This window comes from Pleurodeles waltl, chromosome 9, assembly GCF_031143425.1.
Source record: "Pleurodeles waltl isolate 20211129_DDA chromosome 9, aPleWal1.hap1.20221129, whole genome shotgun sequence".
In the NCBI taxonomy this organism is placed as follows: domain Eukaryota; kingdom Metazoa; phylum Chordata; class Amphibia; order Caudata; family Salamandridae; genus Pleurodeles; species Pleurodeles waltl.
The window spans coordinates 630,386,736-630,401,815 of record NC_090448.1 but is presented as its reverse complement, the minus strand read 5'-3'; positions in this window follow the sequence as shown (position 1 = coordinate 630,401,815).

Sequence of the window (15,080 nt, the reverse complement as noted above, 5' to 3'; positions counted from 1 at the left end):
CACTGTCCTCCACTTTATACCATTCCACTCTACAACACCCTATGGAACTCCACTCTAATTCATTCCACTCTCCACCTCTATTGCTCTCTATTCCACTGTATGTCATTCCACAACACTCCATTCTATGACCCTCCACTCTAGGACACTTTATGACACTACCTTCTACTCTACACTACTTTACTGTATGCCACCCCACACTACATCTTGCCACGCCCCTCCACACCACTCCACTCTATGCCACTCAAGTCTACGCTACTCACTATATGACACTCTACTCCACTCTATACCACTCTACGACACTCTATGCCATTCCACTCTTCTGCTTTCTTTACCACTCAACTCTATGACACTCTACTTCACTCTACAACACCCCTCCACTCTACTGCTCTACACTGCACCCTACAACACACTACAACACTTTACTCCACGCTGTATCCCTCCATTCTGCCCCTTCATGCTATGCCCCTTGATTCTATGCCACTCTATGCCTCTCTTCACCCATCTACTCTACACCACTCCACTCTATTTGGCTACACTGCACACTGCCACAGTCCACTGCACTCCAGTCTACAACACTCAATGCACTCAATGCACTCTGCACCACTCCATACCACTCTACGCCACTCTACTCCACTCTATCTCACTCCACTCCATGCCACTTTGGTTTATACCATTAACCTTTAGCCATGCTAAACTGCACCTATGTTGGTGTACAACATGGCTAAAGCATTTTGGCAAAGCAAATAGCTCTTGCATAGGTAAGACCTATTGGCTTCGCCACTGCTTCTATAGTTCTCTGATTCACTAATGGGGTCCACTTTTAACTTGGTGCCTGGGCCTATTTTCTTCCCAGTCAGACCTTGAAAGTTGGTCTTAGTTCATTTTTTTTTCAAGTTTCAAGTTTCAAGTTTATTATTTATTATGTTACGGAACTCCACCGGAGGTGCACATAAGACATATTTATAGAGAACCATAGAAAAAATAAAAGGATTAAACTTTCCTGGACAGTTGAATCAAATTAATATAATGTTAAAAAACACTTAAAATAATTAAAAACTCCAAAGCAAAACATTTCATTTGGTGGAATAAGGAGGGTTATTAAAGGAAAAAGTCAAACAAATAGGGTGCAGCCACCAGCGGTGATGAAACAATAAGGCCAGACAAATTAGTATAACGTGTTTCAAATCTTAGGTGCCGTTATGGCAAAGATTACAACTAACAGAGGAACCGAACCATCTAGCCTGTAATGTATTGAGGAGAAGCTGCCCCTGTCGCAACAGGAGCCAGAATCTTCTCACCCTATGAGGCATGTTCCAGATGAGGTAGGGCTGTGTAACCCTCAGCCTTAAGGTAACAGATATAGGTGGTCATTCTGACCTCGGCGGTAAAAGGCGCCTACCGCCGGTCAGAAATCCTCCATAATTCCGCCGCGGTCGCGGTAACCCGCCACGGTCATTCTGACCCGCAGCAGCCAAACCTCCGAAAATCCGACAGCCACAACAGACCGCCAGACCAGCGGTCGGCGGAAAAGTGGAGGTGACCAAACCTCCACCGTCACGCCAACAGAAATACGCCCATGCCATTACGACCCACGAATCCACGCGGCGGTCTTTCAAACGCGGTTTTCCATTGGCGGTACACACCGCCGCGGTCAGAATACACACAAACCAACAAAACTCAGCCACATTGGCCGATTTGAATTCCACACACCTGATACACATACACACACCACTCCCACACACACAATACAATATAAAACACACACCCACATCACCCACAAACCCCTACGACAAAAAATTCAGAAAGAAGCACTGAGAGACACATCAGCGATCACAGAATACCATCACACAGAGGCACACTACACCATCACCCACACAATATCCACACACAAAACAACACACACCACCACACTCAACACACTTAACTACACATACTCCACCCCACACATCATACACACCACTCCATGGCACCCCAAAGACAGCCCCGCTTCTCAGACGAAGAACTCAGGGTCATGGTGGAGGAAATCGTTCGGGTAGAGCCCCAGCTCTTCGGCACACAGGTCCAATACACCAGCATTGCCCGGAGGACGGAGCTATGGCAGAGGATTGTCGACAGGGTCAACGCTGTGGGACAGCACCCCAGAAATTGGGAAGACATCAGGAAGCGATGGAACGACCTACGGGGGAAGGTGCGTTCCATGGTATCCAGGCACAACATCGCCGTGCAGAAGACTGGCGGAGGACCCCCACCTCAACCCCCACAATTTACAACATGGGAGGAGGAAGTCTTGAACATCCTGCATTCTGACGGCCTCGCAAGAGTCGGCGGAGGAATGGACACTGGTAAGTTGAAGCTTCACTACTGCTTCCCCCCCACCTGCATGCCAAATCATACCCCAACACTCACCCCCATCCTCGAACCCCACCCTCACCCCCACCCCCATCCTCACCCCCACCCTCACCCTCACCCTCACCCCCACCACCATCCTCACCCACACCACCATCCTCACCCCCACCCCCAGCACACCTATTCCCTGCCAATGTCTCACCATCACAACCCACACATCCCAAAACCTAGGCCTGCATGCGTCCACTAAGCATGGACACCCATCACCAAAGCATGCCCAATGCATATACACATCCCCCCCACAAGCCACCCTCACCAAAGCCCCCACACACGAATGCCAGCACTTGGGGACACGGGAACCCACAGATACACCCATATGCCACACATTGAAACTATAACCATACCTCTATACCCCTGCAGGACCCGACCGTCAACACACCGCCACGGAGGGCCCAGAATTCTCCACACCCCCCACCCAAGAGGCCGTCAGCGATGACAGCAGCTCTGTCGACCTGGACACCGATGACCAGCCCGGACCATCGGGGACCTCTGGACAGTCGGTTCCCCTCACACAGGCCCAGGCCACTACAGACCCAAACCCCTCTGGGAACACCAGCACAGCTCCCACCCAGCAGGCCCATGCCTCTGTCTCCAGGGCGCGTCAATCTGCGGTGTGTCTATCACTACAGGGCACCCAGGATAACCCACCACCCCAACAACAACAGGGACCTGGGGGCAGTGGTAGTGGGCACACCGGCCAGGGGGCAGAGGCCCAGGGAAACATGGCAACTCGGAGGGCAGCTGTGCGACAGGGGGGGGACGGGCCCAGGGAACCCACTCTCCACGAGGCCCTCACCACCATCATGGGAGCATACAACCGCTCCCAGGAGACGATGGCGACGGTACTGGCCCGGTTCCAGGAGATCCAGGTACTGCAGGAGGAACACTATCGGGGGTACAGGGAGGACATCAGAGCCCTCACCTCCACCCTGGTTACCATGGTAGGGCTGCTGCAGGACCTCATCAACACCAGGACGGACACTCAACAACAACAAAGGGCCCCTGCCACTAGCCTGGACCAAGAACAGCCAACCACCTCCGCCGGCGCTAGTGGACAGGAGGCCCCCGCACAACAGCAGCCCACCAGACCCCCACCTCCTGCAGGAGAAGAACCACCCCGCAAGAGGGCCCTGAGATCTCGCAAGAAGACAGAGTAGGATGTCAAGACCCCCGCCAGCAAAGGATACCACCTGATGTCATCCCACTGTCCCACATTGTCACCCTGTCCATCCTTGAACTGCCCATGCTCCATCTCTCCACAGGCCTCTGGACAATGCACCTGTGTGACTGTTACTCTGGACTCTGCCATGGACATTCCTTCACCATAGCCCCCACCCACTTGAAACCACCCATCCCATTTTGAGCACTGAAATAAACACCCATTTAGCACAAAACTATCTGGAGTCTGGCTGTGATTTCAAAATATTGTAATTGACATGACAGTGCAAATATGTCCTTGTACATAGTGAAGTCAACAAACAGCTGCCACAAAGCTGTAGTCCATGGGGAAACGAAGCACAGGACTCGTAGTGGGGACCCCAGATCTGAAATAGGGAGGGAAAAGCCACAACTCAGTCATCATACACTGGGGCAAATAGACAGGCAGCAGAGATGCAGGAGAGTAGTTCACATTCACTAAATTATGTTTGAATTGTTACCTGTGTCCTATTGGAAGTACTGTTCAATGATTCGGTCCCTGTTGTCTGTTTCAGCCCCGTCGTCTTCCTCCTCGTCACTCTCCACAGGTTCCACAGCTGCCACTACACCACCGTCTCGACCATCCTCCTGCAGGAAAGGCACCTGGCGGCGCAAAGCCAGGTTGTGAAGCATGCAGCAGGCCACGATGATGTGACACACCTTCTTAGGTGAGTACATTAGGGATCCACCTGTCATATGCAGGCACCTAAACCTGGCCTTTAGGAGGCCAAAGGTGCGTTCGATCACCCTCCTAGTACGCCCATGGGCCTCATTGTACCGTTCCTCTGCCCTGGTCCGGGGATTCCTTACTGGGGTCAGTAGCCACGACAGGTTGGGGTACCCAGAGTCCCCCAATAGCCATACACGGTGTCTCTCTAGCTGTTCCATCACGTAAGGGATGCTGCTATTCCTCAGGATGTAGGCGTCATGCACTGACCCAGGGAACTTGGCATTTACATGCGAGATGTACTGGTCAGCCAAACACACCACCTGGATGTTCATGGAATGGTAACTTTTTCTGTTCCTGTACACCTGCTCCCTGTCTCTTGGGGGAACCAAAGCCACATGGGTCCCATCAATGGCACCAATGACATTGGGAATATGTCCAAGGGCGTAGAAATCACCCTTCACTGTAGCCAATTCGCCCACCTCAGGGAAAATGATGTAGCTCCTCACGTATTTCATCAGGGCAGACAACACTCTGGATAACACCTTCGAAAACATGGGCTGAGACATCCCAGAAGCAATTCCCACTGTTGTCTGAAATGACCCACTTGCCAGGAAATGGAGTACTGACAGGACCTGCACCAGAGGGGGAATCCCTGTGTGTTGGCGGATGGGGGACATCAGGTCGGGCTCCAGCTGGGCACACAGTTCATGTATAGTGGCACGGTCAAGCCGGTAGGTCAGGATAATGTGGCGTTCTTCCATTGTCGACAGGTCCACCAGCGGTCGGTACACGCGAGGATTCATCCGTCTCCTCGCCAAACCCAGCGGACGGTGCCTAGGAAGGACAACATGGAGCACAGAGTCAAGCAACCCACAGGTACGTACTCACAGCTTGCACAGTAAACGATTCTCTATGCAGTGAATGGCGTGTCTGAGTGGCTATGCAAGGCCTAGGCCTGTGTGACGCAGTTGAAATTGAGCCATGTGGACCCTCGAAATGGCGGCTGCCTGACCTGTGAAGTGTGACAATGGGATGTGAGGTCAATGCGCTGGCGTGGCACACCGCGGCGGTCGGCGGTCGAAGACCGCGGCGCGAAGCCGCATTGGTTAACATTGAAGCCTATGGGTTTCAGGAGCCAATGGCGAAGGGCACCGGCGGTGGCGGTACGCCCCGCCGCGGACGTGACCGCCATTTCCTATCTACTTATCCACTTGCGACTTGAACTTTCACAGGAGAGGACCTATACTGCAAGTGTTGCTGTGACCTCGGTCTGGAAGGGACAATGGCTGCTGCGACTGGGGAAAGGGCCCCTGCCTTCACTGGAGAGGAGTTGGAGAAACTTGTGGATGGGGTCCTCCCCCAGTATGCGCTACTCTACGGTCCTCCAGACCAACAAGTGAGTTTAATTCAATATGGATTTGGGGCCACTGGCTGGCTTGGGGGCCTGGCGGGGGGCCTGGCGGGGATGGGGGGCATGTTGGGGCTGGCGGGGGGCCTGGCGGGGGGCCTGGCGGGGATGGGGGGCATGTTGGGCCTGGTGGGGGGCCTGGCGGGGGGCCAGGCGGGGATGGGGGGCGTTGGGCCACTGGCAACGAAAATGCAGACAAACTTGAACGTGGTATTTCTCCGTCCCTGTACGTGTCACATAGGTCCGCGCCCATGAGAAGATCGGGATTTGGCGTGCCATCGCCAAGGAAGTCCAGACCCTGGGGGTCCACCATCGACGGGGCACCCACTGCCGCAAGAGGTGGGAGGACATCCGCCGCGGGACCAAGAAGACCGCCGAGTCTCTGCTGGGGATGGCCTCCCAACATAGGCGGGGTGCCTGCCGTCAACTGACCCCCCTGATGTTCCGGATCCTGGCGGTGGCCTACCCTGATTTGGATGGGCGTGTGAGGGCAGCACAGCAGACACAAGGGGGTGAGTACAAGCATCATCTACTCTGTTGTCGCGCAGTGGAGGTGTCTGGGTGGGGGAGGAGGGCTGTGGGTCCCCCTAGGCCAGGGCGATATCTGTAGGCTGGGCACCCCCGTAAGCCCCTGTGTCCCCAGCCACCAACCTCAGTAGTGTGTCAGTACAGCCATCCCTGGGCCGTGTCATCCATGGGTGCAGTTGTCAACTCTAGGCGTGTAGGGCATGTTCCACGGAATGCGTAGCGGACCCCAAGTGCGCAACTTAGTGCAGGGGGCATCTGTGTCTGTCATGTCCGCTAACTGTACCGGTGATCCATGTACTCAAAATCTCTTTATTTCTCTCTCCCCCCCCCTTTTTGTTTGTCTTTCTGTGCTTGTGTGCATCAGCATCATCAGGCGGAGGAGAAGTGGCATCGGGGCAGGAGGGAGCTGCATCTCACATGGCCCAGGAGGGCCATGCCACAGAGTCTGACTGGACCAGTGAGACGGAGGGCGAGGGGAGCTCACCAACGGGGACGACTGGACCCTGCAGCGACACGGACACGTCCTCGGAAGGGAGCTCCCTTGCGGGGGTGGCATCATCCGTGCCCCCCGCCATTACAGGTACAGCCGCCACCCAGCGCACCATCTCCGCCCTCCCAGCAGCCCCTCAGCGTTCGCCCCGTGCCCGCTCTGCCAGGAAGCCGGGCATCTCCTTCGCCCCAGGCACCTCAGGCCCTGCCCCTGTTACCCCCGCTGCCCTCAGTGAGGAGGTCATTGACCTCCTCCGAACGCTCATTGTTGGGCAGACTACCCTTTTGAATGCCATCCAGGGGGTGGAGAGGGAGGTTCATCGCAGCAATGCGTACCTGGAGGGCATTCATTCGGGTCAGGCTGCCCATCAGCGATCGTTCCAGGCTCTGGCCTCAGCACTGACGGCAGCCATTGTCCCTGTCTCCTGCCTCCCTCTACTAACTCCCTCCTCCCAGTCTCCTGTTCCTCTGCCTGTCCCACCCACACCATCAGACCAGCCTGCACACACCTCAACACCCAAGAGCAGCTCATCCAAACATAAGCACCACAGATCACGCAGACATTCACACAAGCAACATTCCGATGCAGACATGCCAACAGTCACTACCACCTCTGTGACCCCCACCTCCTCGTCTCCCTCCTCCCTCCCTGTGACGTCTACACTCACACCTTCATTCACCTCACCATCAGCCAGTGTTTCCATCACCAGCATACCCTCCACTCCAGTCCGCACACGTGCAGTCACCACCCCCACTGCCATTTACACGTCCCCTGTGTCCTCTCCCACTGTGTCTGTCACCCCCTCTTCCACACCACACAAACGCAGCCACCCACCCAACAGCCATCCACCTCACGACAGCCTCCCGCTCCTGCACCTGCACCCAAAGACAGCAAACTTGTCTCGCCTACAACCACATCCTCTCCCTCCACTCCCATACCCACTGTACCTACCACTCTCCATTGTCCCAAGAAAATCTATCTCTCTACTGCTACCTTCTTTCCTGACCCTGAGCCCCCCCCTCCTTCTCGTCGGGGTAAAAAGAGCACCTCAGCCACCACCAGCCCTGCAGCCCCCTTGACAAGGGTGCAGGGGTATTGGAGCCCACCAGCCCGCAGGTCTGGATCTTCGCCCAGCAGCAAGGGGACAGCCAGCCCACCCCCTGGGAAGAGGAGCAGAAGGCGGAAGGGCCGCCGCCGGAGCCCGGATTCGATATCCCCCCAGGACACTAGCCAGCCACCGTCAACAGCCACAACTCCAAAGGGAGGAAAGGGCCACAGACTCCCGACTAAGGAGGGCAAGGGCAGCAAGGCGGAGAAGTCAGGCAGCAGGCCTGCTGCCCATGGAGGACCCGTCACAGCTGCCCAGGAGGAGCCCGCAACCCCCATAGCCGCTGCCCCGGGAGGAACCGGCACAGCTGCCCCGGGAGAGCCCACCACCCCCATAGCCGCTGCCCAGGGAGGACCCAGCCCAGCTGGCCAGGAGGGCCCCACCACCCACAGCCCAGGTGGGCATTGAAGGAGCACCATCCCCGCTGCCCAGGAGGGCACCACCAGGCAATGAGCAGTTGGCCATAGAATGGCCGCCGTCTCCAGCACCGCTCCGCTGGGGACCGCCGTCTCAAGAACCGCTGAACTGGGCCCTTCAAGGCAAGAACCGCTGAACTGGGCCCCGCCGTCTCCAGCACCGCTCCGCTGGGGACCGCCGTCTCAAGAACCGCTGAACTGGGCCCTTCAAGGCAAGAACCGCTGAACTGGGCCCTTCAAGGCAAGAACCGCTGAACTGGGCCCTTCAAGGCAAGAACCGCTGAACTGGGCCCTTCAAGGCAAGAACCGCTGAACTGGGCCCCGCCGTCTCCAGCCACGCTCCGCTGGGGACCGCCGTCTCAAGAACCGCTGAACTGGGCCCTTCAAGGCAAGAACCGCTGAACTGGGCCCCGCCGTCTCCAGCACCGCTCCGCTGGGGACCGCCGTCTCAAGAACCGCTGAACTGGGCCCTTCAAGGCAAGAACCGCTGAACTGGGCCCTTCAAGGCAAGAACCGCTGAACTGGGCCCTTCAAGGCAAGAACCGCTGAACTGGGCCCCGCCGTCTCCAGCACCGCTCCGCTGGGGACCGCCGTCTCAAGAACCGCTGAACTGGGCCCCGCCGTCTCCAGCTCCGCTCCGCTGGGGACCGCCGTCTCAAGAACCGCTGAACTGGGCCCTTCAAGGCAAGAACCGCTGAACTGGGCCCTTCAAGGCAAGAACCGCTGAACTGGGCCCTTCAAGGCAAGAACCGCTGAACTGGGCCCTTCAAGGCAAGAACCGCTGAACTGGGCCCCGCCGTCTCCAGCACCGCTCCGCTGGGGACCGCCGTCTCAAGAACCGCTGAACTGGGCCCTTCAAGGCAAGAACCGCTGAACTGGGCCCTTCAAGGCAAGAACCGCTGAACTGGGCCCTTCAAGGCAAGAACCGCTGAACTGGGCCCCGCCGTCTCCAGCACCGCTCCGCTGGGGACCGCCGTCTCAAGAACCGCTGAACTGGGCCCCGCCGTCTCCAGCACCGCTCCGCTGGGGACCGCCGTCTCAAGAACCGCTGAACTGGGCCCTTCAAGGCAAGAACCGCTGAACTGGGCCCTTCAAGGCAAGAACCGCTGAACTGGGCCCTTCAAGGCAAGAACCGCTGAACTGGGCCCTTCAAGGCAAGAACCGCTGAACTGGGCCCTTCAAGGCAAGAACCGCTGAACTGGGCCCTACAAGGCAAGAACCGCTGAACTGGGCCCTTCCAGGCAGGAACGCTGGCCCTTTGGCAGACGTGGCAGGGCAGGATCTGTCTCGGGCAGGGCTGCAGGATGTCCTCTGGCCAACATGCCTCCTCCAGTGGCAGTGGAGTCTGTTATGGACTGTTTGGACTGTGGCTTTGCTCTCCCCAGGATGGCCCAGTGGGCAGGCCACCCACTGTATGGACTGTATGGACTGTGGCTTTGCTCTCCCCAGGATGGCCCAGTGGGCAGGCCACCCACTGTATGGACTGTTTGGACTGTGGCTTTGCTCTCCCCAGGATGGCCCAGTGGGCAGGCCACCCACTGTATGGACTGTTTGGACTGTGGCTTTGCTCTCCCCAGGATGGCCCAGTGGGCAGGCCACCCACTGTATGGACTGTTTGGACTGTGGCTTTGCTCTCCCCAGGATGGCCCAGTGGGCAGGCCACCCACTGTATGGACTGTTTGGACTGTGGCTTTGCTCTCCCCAGGATGGCCCAGTGGGCAGGCCACCCACTGTATGGACTGTATGGACTGTGGCTTTGCTCTCCCCAGGATGGCCCAGTGGGCAGGCCACCCACTGTATGGACTGTTTGGACTGTGGCTTTGCTCTCCCCAGGATGGCCCAGTGGGCAGGCCACCCACTGTATGGACTGTTTGGACTGTGGCTTTGCTCTCCCCAGGATGGGCCAGTGGTCATGGAGTCCCCTCGTGGATCTGGCGTCGTGTACTCAAGTGGCTGAGGTGCCCCCCCTTCCCTTCCCCCTGAGGTGCCTGTCCTTTTTTCTTTCTGATGCCCCTGCAGTGTTCTCTCCGTGGCGTTCTTGTCGTGGGACTGGGCCTTGCCCCTTTGCTCAGGACCCCTGTGGTCCACGGACAGTGGTTGGACTACATTTAGTAGCTGTATATATTTTGTACATAGTTTATTTATTTATTTGGATTACTGCTGTCCATTTTTCAATATATCTGCCCGTTTGAGATCTCTTCTTTTGGTCTTTGCATTATTTCGGAAGGGGGGGGTTTGTGGGTTGTGACAGTGATCTGTGGGAATGCATTGATGTGTGTGTTGTAGTGGGTGTGGGTGTGTGGGTGTGTGCCGGTAATCTTTTCCCTCCCCTGTGTCGTAGGTGCAGTACTCACCGATGTCTTCCGCGCCGCCGGGCGTGCTCCTGGTACAGGAGCAGGTATAGGAATGCAGGGATGACCTGCAACTCGGGTTCGATACTGCCGGAATCTCGCATGGTGTATGTGGAGGTGAGCGTTTTCCCGTTCGTAGTCTGTTTCCGCCGTGTTTTTATCGGCGGTGGTCCCGCCCCGGAAAAGGTGGCGGATCGGTGGGTCGTGATAGGGTGGGCGGTACATTGTCTGCCGCCTGGCTGTTGGCGGGGACCGCCGCGCTGTTTGTTTGTTCCGCCGTGGCGGGCGGAGTGTTAATGCGGCGGGCTGTGTTGGCGGTTCCCGCCAGGGTCAGAATTGCATATTTTGGACCGCCGGCCTGTTGGCGGGTTGGCCGCCGCTTTATCACCGGCCGCCAGGGTCAGAATGAGGGCCATAATGTGAAAGCTCTGCCTGCATATGCGAGCCTGGCTATCCTGGCGGAAGCTCACCGCCCAAGTTGCGTTCCTGAGTGTGGATTTGAACAATGCTGGAGAGAGAGTAAAAATTACAGAAGTATCTAATTGCAGAAGATCAGTGGTGTGTAGAAAATTCCTGCAGATGGTATTTTTTGCTCTAGGGCCGGCTAATATTTCTTTTTTTAGCAGTGACCGCAAGTAGTCATCGCTGCACATCATTAGGCTAACCATCCAGCGAATGACTGCAGCCAGACCTTGAATGAAAGAACTGAGCAAGCCCAGCTCAAGTCTTAATTTTGGTGCTGAGAAAGCAGATTTTACAGATAAAAGATTTCGCAAGACACGTCCCTCGAGTTTACCAAGAAAGACCCATTTGGAAACCGTAATGTGCGGTATGCCATAGAGTAGAGACGGGGGTATCTTTGCCCGACAAACCTCTAGGAGATGTTTAAAGTGCCTTCTGCCCGTTGCCCTACATAGGGTGTTCAGACCATTAGCTTGGGATTGAGCATTCCTTTGGTTGTGCTCAATATGCTTTCTATCTTTAGGGTTATCACAGACTATTTTACCCAAAAAGGCATATGAGGTTACTCTTTCGAGTTGTTGGACTCCCAAGGTCCAGCAGAAATTGCTGTACTTAAATCTTTTATTCCCAGTAAAGTACATGATTTTGCTTATAGAGCAATTTACCTTTAAAAAGTGGGCTTTGGTGTATTGTTCGAGGACTTGAAGATGATTATTAAGCCCCCTTGGGGTACGATGTAATATGATTACGTCATCTGCATAGAGCAGACAACGTAACGGTCTACCTCCTAATTTTGTGGAAAACCCTCTCACTGCGTTAAATGAGTGAGTAAGTCTGAAAGATACAGAGAAAATAGCAGTGGGGCAAAATACACCCTTGTTTTAGGCCGTTTTTAGTTGGAATGGCATGAGAGATGCCTCGTTCACCCCCTAGCAATACTCTGCACCAGGTGGAGCAGTGAAGGTCTACCACAAGGTCAAGGAGAATACCAGACATGCCTAGTCTTAAGAGCTTCTTCCACAGCGAGACACGATTTACTTTATAAAATACTGTGGAGAAGTCTACAAATGCTGCGAAGATCACTTTCCCTCGCAGAGAGACGTATTTCTCATTAATTATTTGCAGGACTGAGATATTATCAATTGTGCTATGATTTCTCCTGAAACCTGACTGTTCCAAGGGGATAATTTCATTCCTTTCTGCCCAATTATTAATCTGTGAAAGCAAAAAGTTGGCGAAATTGTTTCCAAATGCATCCAAAAGTGCAATCTGGCGGTAATTCCCAGGGCAGCTTCAATCCCCTTTTTTAAACAGGGGGATGAAGATGCTACCCTTCCAGGATGGAGGGATTTTCCTGGCTTTTTAGGAAATATTGAAACACCAGGAATAGAAACTTACACCATGAGGGTATGTTGTGTTTTATTAGCTGTATAGAGACTTCATCTGGGCCCATTGCGGCAGAGCTATGCATTCCTCTTATAACAGCCTCAATTTCTTTTAGAATGGGATTTGAATATGAGGAATCGATTTTGGTTTGGGGGAATTCCACAGTGGTCTTATTAAAGGCATAAAGGTCAGATAGGAAGGCCGACCAGCTCGATTCATTGATGGACATTGGAGGGGGCTTGGGGCCGTATGTACGAACACATTTTCCCATAGACACAGAATGGGTAAAACCCTTTGATACATCTGGCCCTTGGTTCTCGTACCACACCTCTCATAGTTCATCATTGTTGACTCTCTGTGTAGGGGTGGATGCACAGACCAAGGCTTAACTCGAGAGAGGGTGAGGTGAGGCACAGTGCAACAAAGTTATCAAAGCAATACTGAATTATAAAAGCCCAGCCAAGGTGGTGTGTTCACAACACTTTTAATATTATCTTGTTCGTAAATACATTTATTGTATAAACAAAAGTGCATCAATGGAATGTACACAATACATAATCTGAAAATACAATAAACCAGTGTTGCAGAATATGGTGCACTAATCTGGTACTCCCACAGACTGACAAACTCATGAGTGATCAGCAGGCAGCAACCCAAGTCAGGGATTAAGCACTTTATATAATGAAACTAAGACCACTGGCTAAACACAATATGTATTGTTCACGGTCTGATCTTATATTTGAAAAGTTCAAGACATACCTAGAATGGAAAATACACATAATCAATACAAAGACTGGCAATACAGAAATAGAGGGCTGGGAGAAGTTTGCTCAGTTCCGCTATCAGAAGGACGAGTGGCTGCTTCGTTTTCAGGCCACTCTCATTGGTGGGTGGCACAATGATGGTGCAGATTGTGATGAGGGGCCCCTGAGCCTCCCATATCTCACAAATATTCATCTACCAGGGCCTGATTGGGAGCCCCCTAAATAAATGAGGGTGCCCTGACGGGTGGGACCCTCTGCAAGTAGGGGCTGCAGGGTTACTCTCCCTCTTACATGCAATTTAGCATTGTGCTGCAGTGCAATGGCTGGCAAGCAACGTCTTGCTTGACTTTTTAACTCACAGTATACCCTGGAGTGCAACTGTCTTCAAATAGACAGTCATCCAATGATAAGCATTGTAATATACATATTTTTGTGATTTTGTTGACAAAACAATGCAGTTTCGCCAACCACCGCATGTAACTGTTGATTGTGCCTTTTTTCTTTTAGCACAGGTATTTCACGTAACACTAAGGGCCATTTGTAGGAACACCGTTTCCCATAGACACAGAGGGGCTGATTTAAGAAAAGTGGCACTGCACCCAGTGCAGCGCTACTTTTCTTGTGCCCATTAGCTCCCTCCTACCTCCACCATATGTGCGCTGTATTTAAAATGCGGTGCACCATGGCGCAGGGTAGGGGGCAATAGCATCAGAATTCCTGGTGCTATTGAGGTACTCTGCACGAGTAGTGTCAAACTTTGGTGCTACTCCTGCAGAGTACATAGGGGCCCATTGTATTCAACGGTATGTCCCCTTTTAACGCATGCTCTGAGCAGCCGTAAAAAGTGCTGAAAAAATGGCGAAAGGAAATCTGTTAGATTTCCTTGCTCCATTTTTACGCCCACCCCACCAACAGGGGAATGCCCCCCTTGCATACATCATGCCTGGCACACGTCTACTGTGGCTCAAGAGTTTACAAAGTGGCGCAATGCATGCATTGTGCCACTTTGTAAATATGGGGCGTATAAAAAGCCACTTTAGCTCTGCCTTAGCGTTAACAAAATGACGCTGTGGCAGCGCTTAGGTGGCCTTAGGGCCTCTTAAACCAGGCTCAGAATTTGAAAAACCCTTTGATACATCTGACCCTAAAGTGCTCTAATTTGCATGGCTTTGCTAGGTTTGGTTTTGCATTGACTCCTTTCGAGCTTAACACAGTTCTTGCTGCTTAACATCCCCTTTACATCCGTTCCCAGGGGGTTGCACTACGCTAGGCAATGCCATTTAGGCTGCACTCACTGAGATTGTTAGAGCAAGCGTTCTTTAGAACATGAAAGTTGATGGCTATCCTTGACATTATTTAGAGTCCTTGCCTCTCTGTATAGATGTGTTCAAGTGGGCCAAACCTCAACTCGAAGGAGAGTCATTAATAATTTCTGATATATTTAAACATACGTGCCATATACAAACAAAATTAAATACATAGAAAGTAGGTAACACACAGTGTTAAACACAATAAACCTTTGTTGCCCCTAATGAAAGTGCCCGGGGGATTCACTGTTGAGTATATGTATATGTGAAATAATTGAAGTGTTCTTGCGGGTGCATGGCATACTGTAATGCTGTGTATTAGAAAACTGAAAAAACGGGGATAAAATATGATGATTAGTTTTTTTTCTTTTTTTGATTTTCTCATTGATATGATGTTCTGAAAAGCAAATTAAAGAAAAATAATAATAAAAAAAACGACACCATTTTGGACCTATATGTGCAATGATCCAGTAGTCTCACAGAAAGAATGGGAATCTCATTAAGGTAACAGACAGTGACCCCATTAGAAGTTTAACCACTATACATCAGTGAATCCAAAGTCCCTGCTAAATCCACTATAGAGTGTA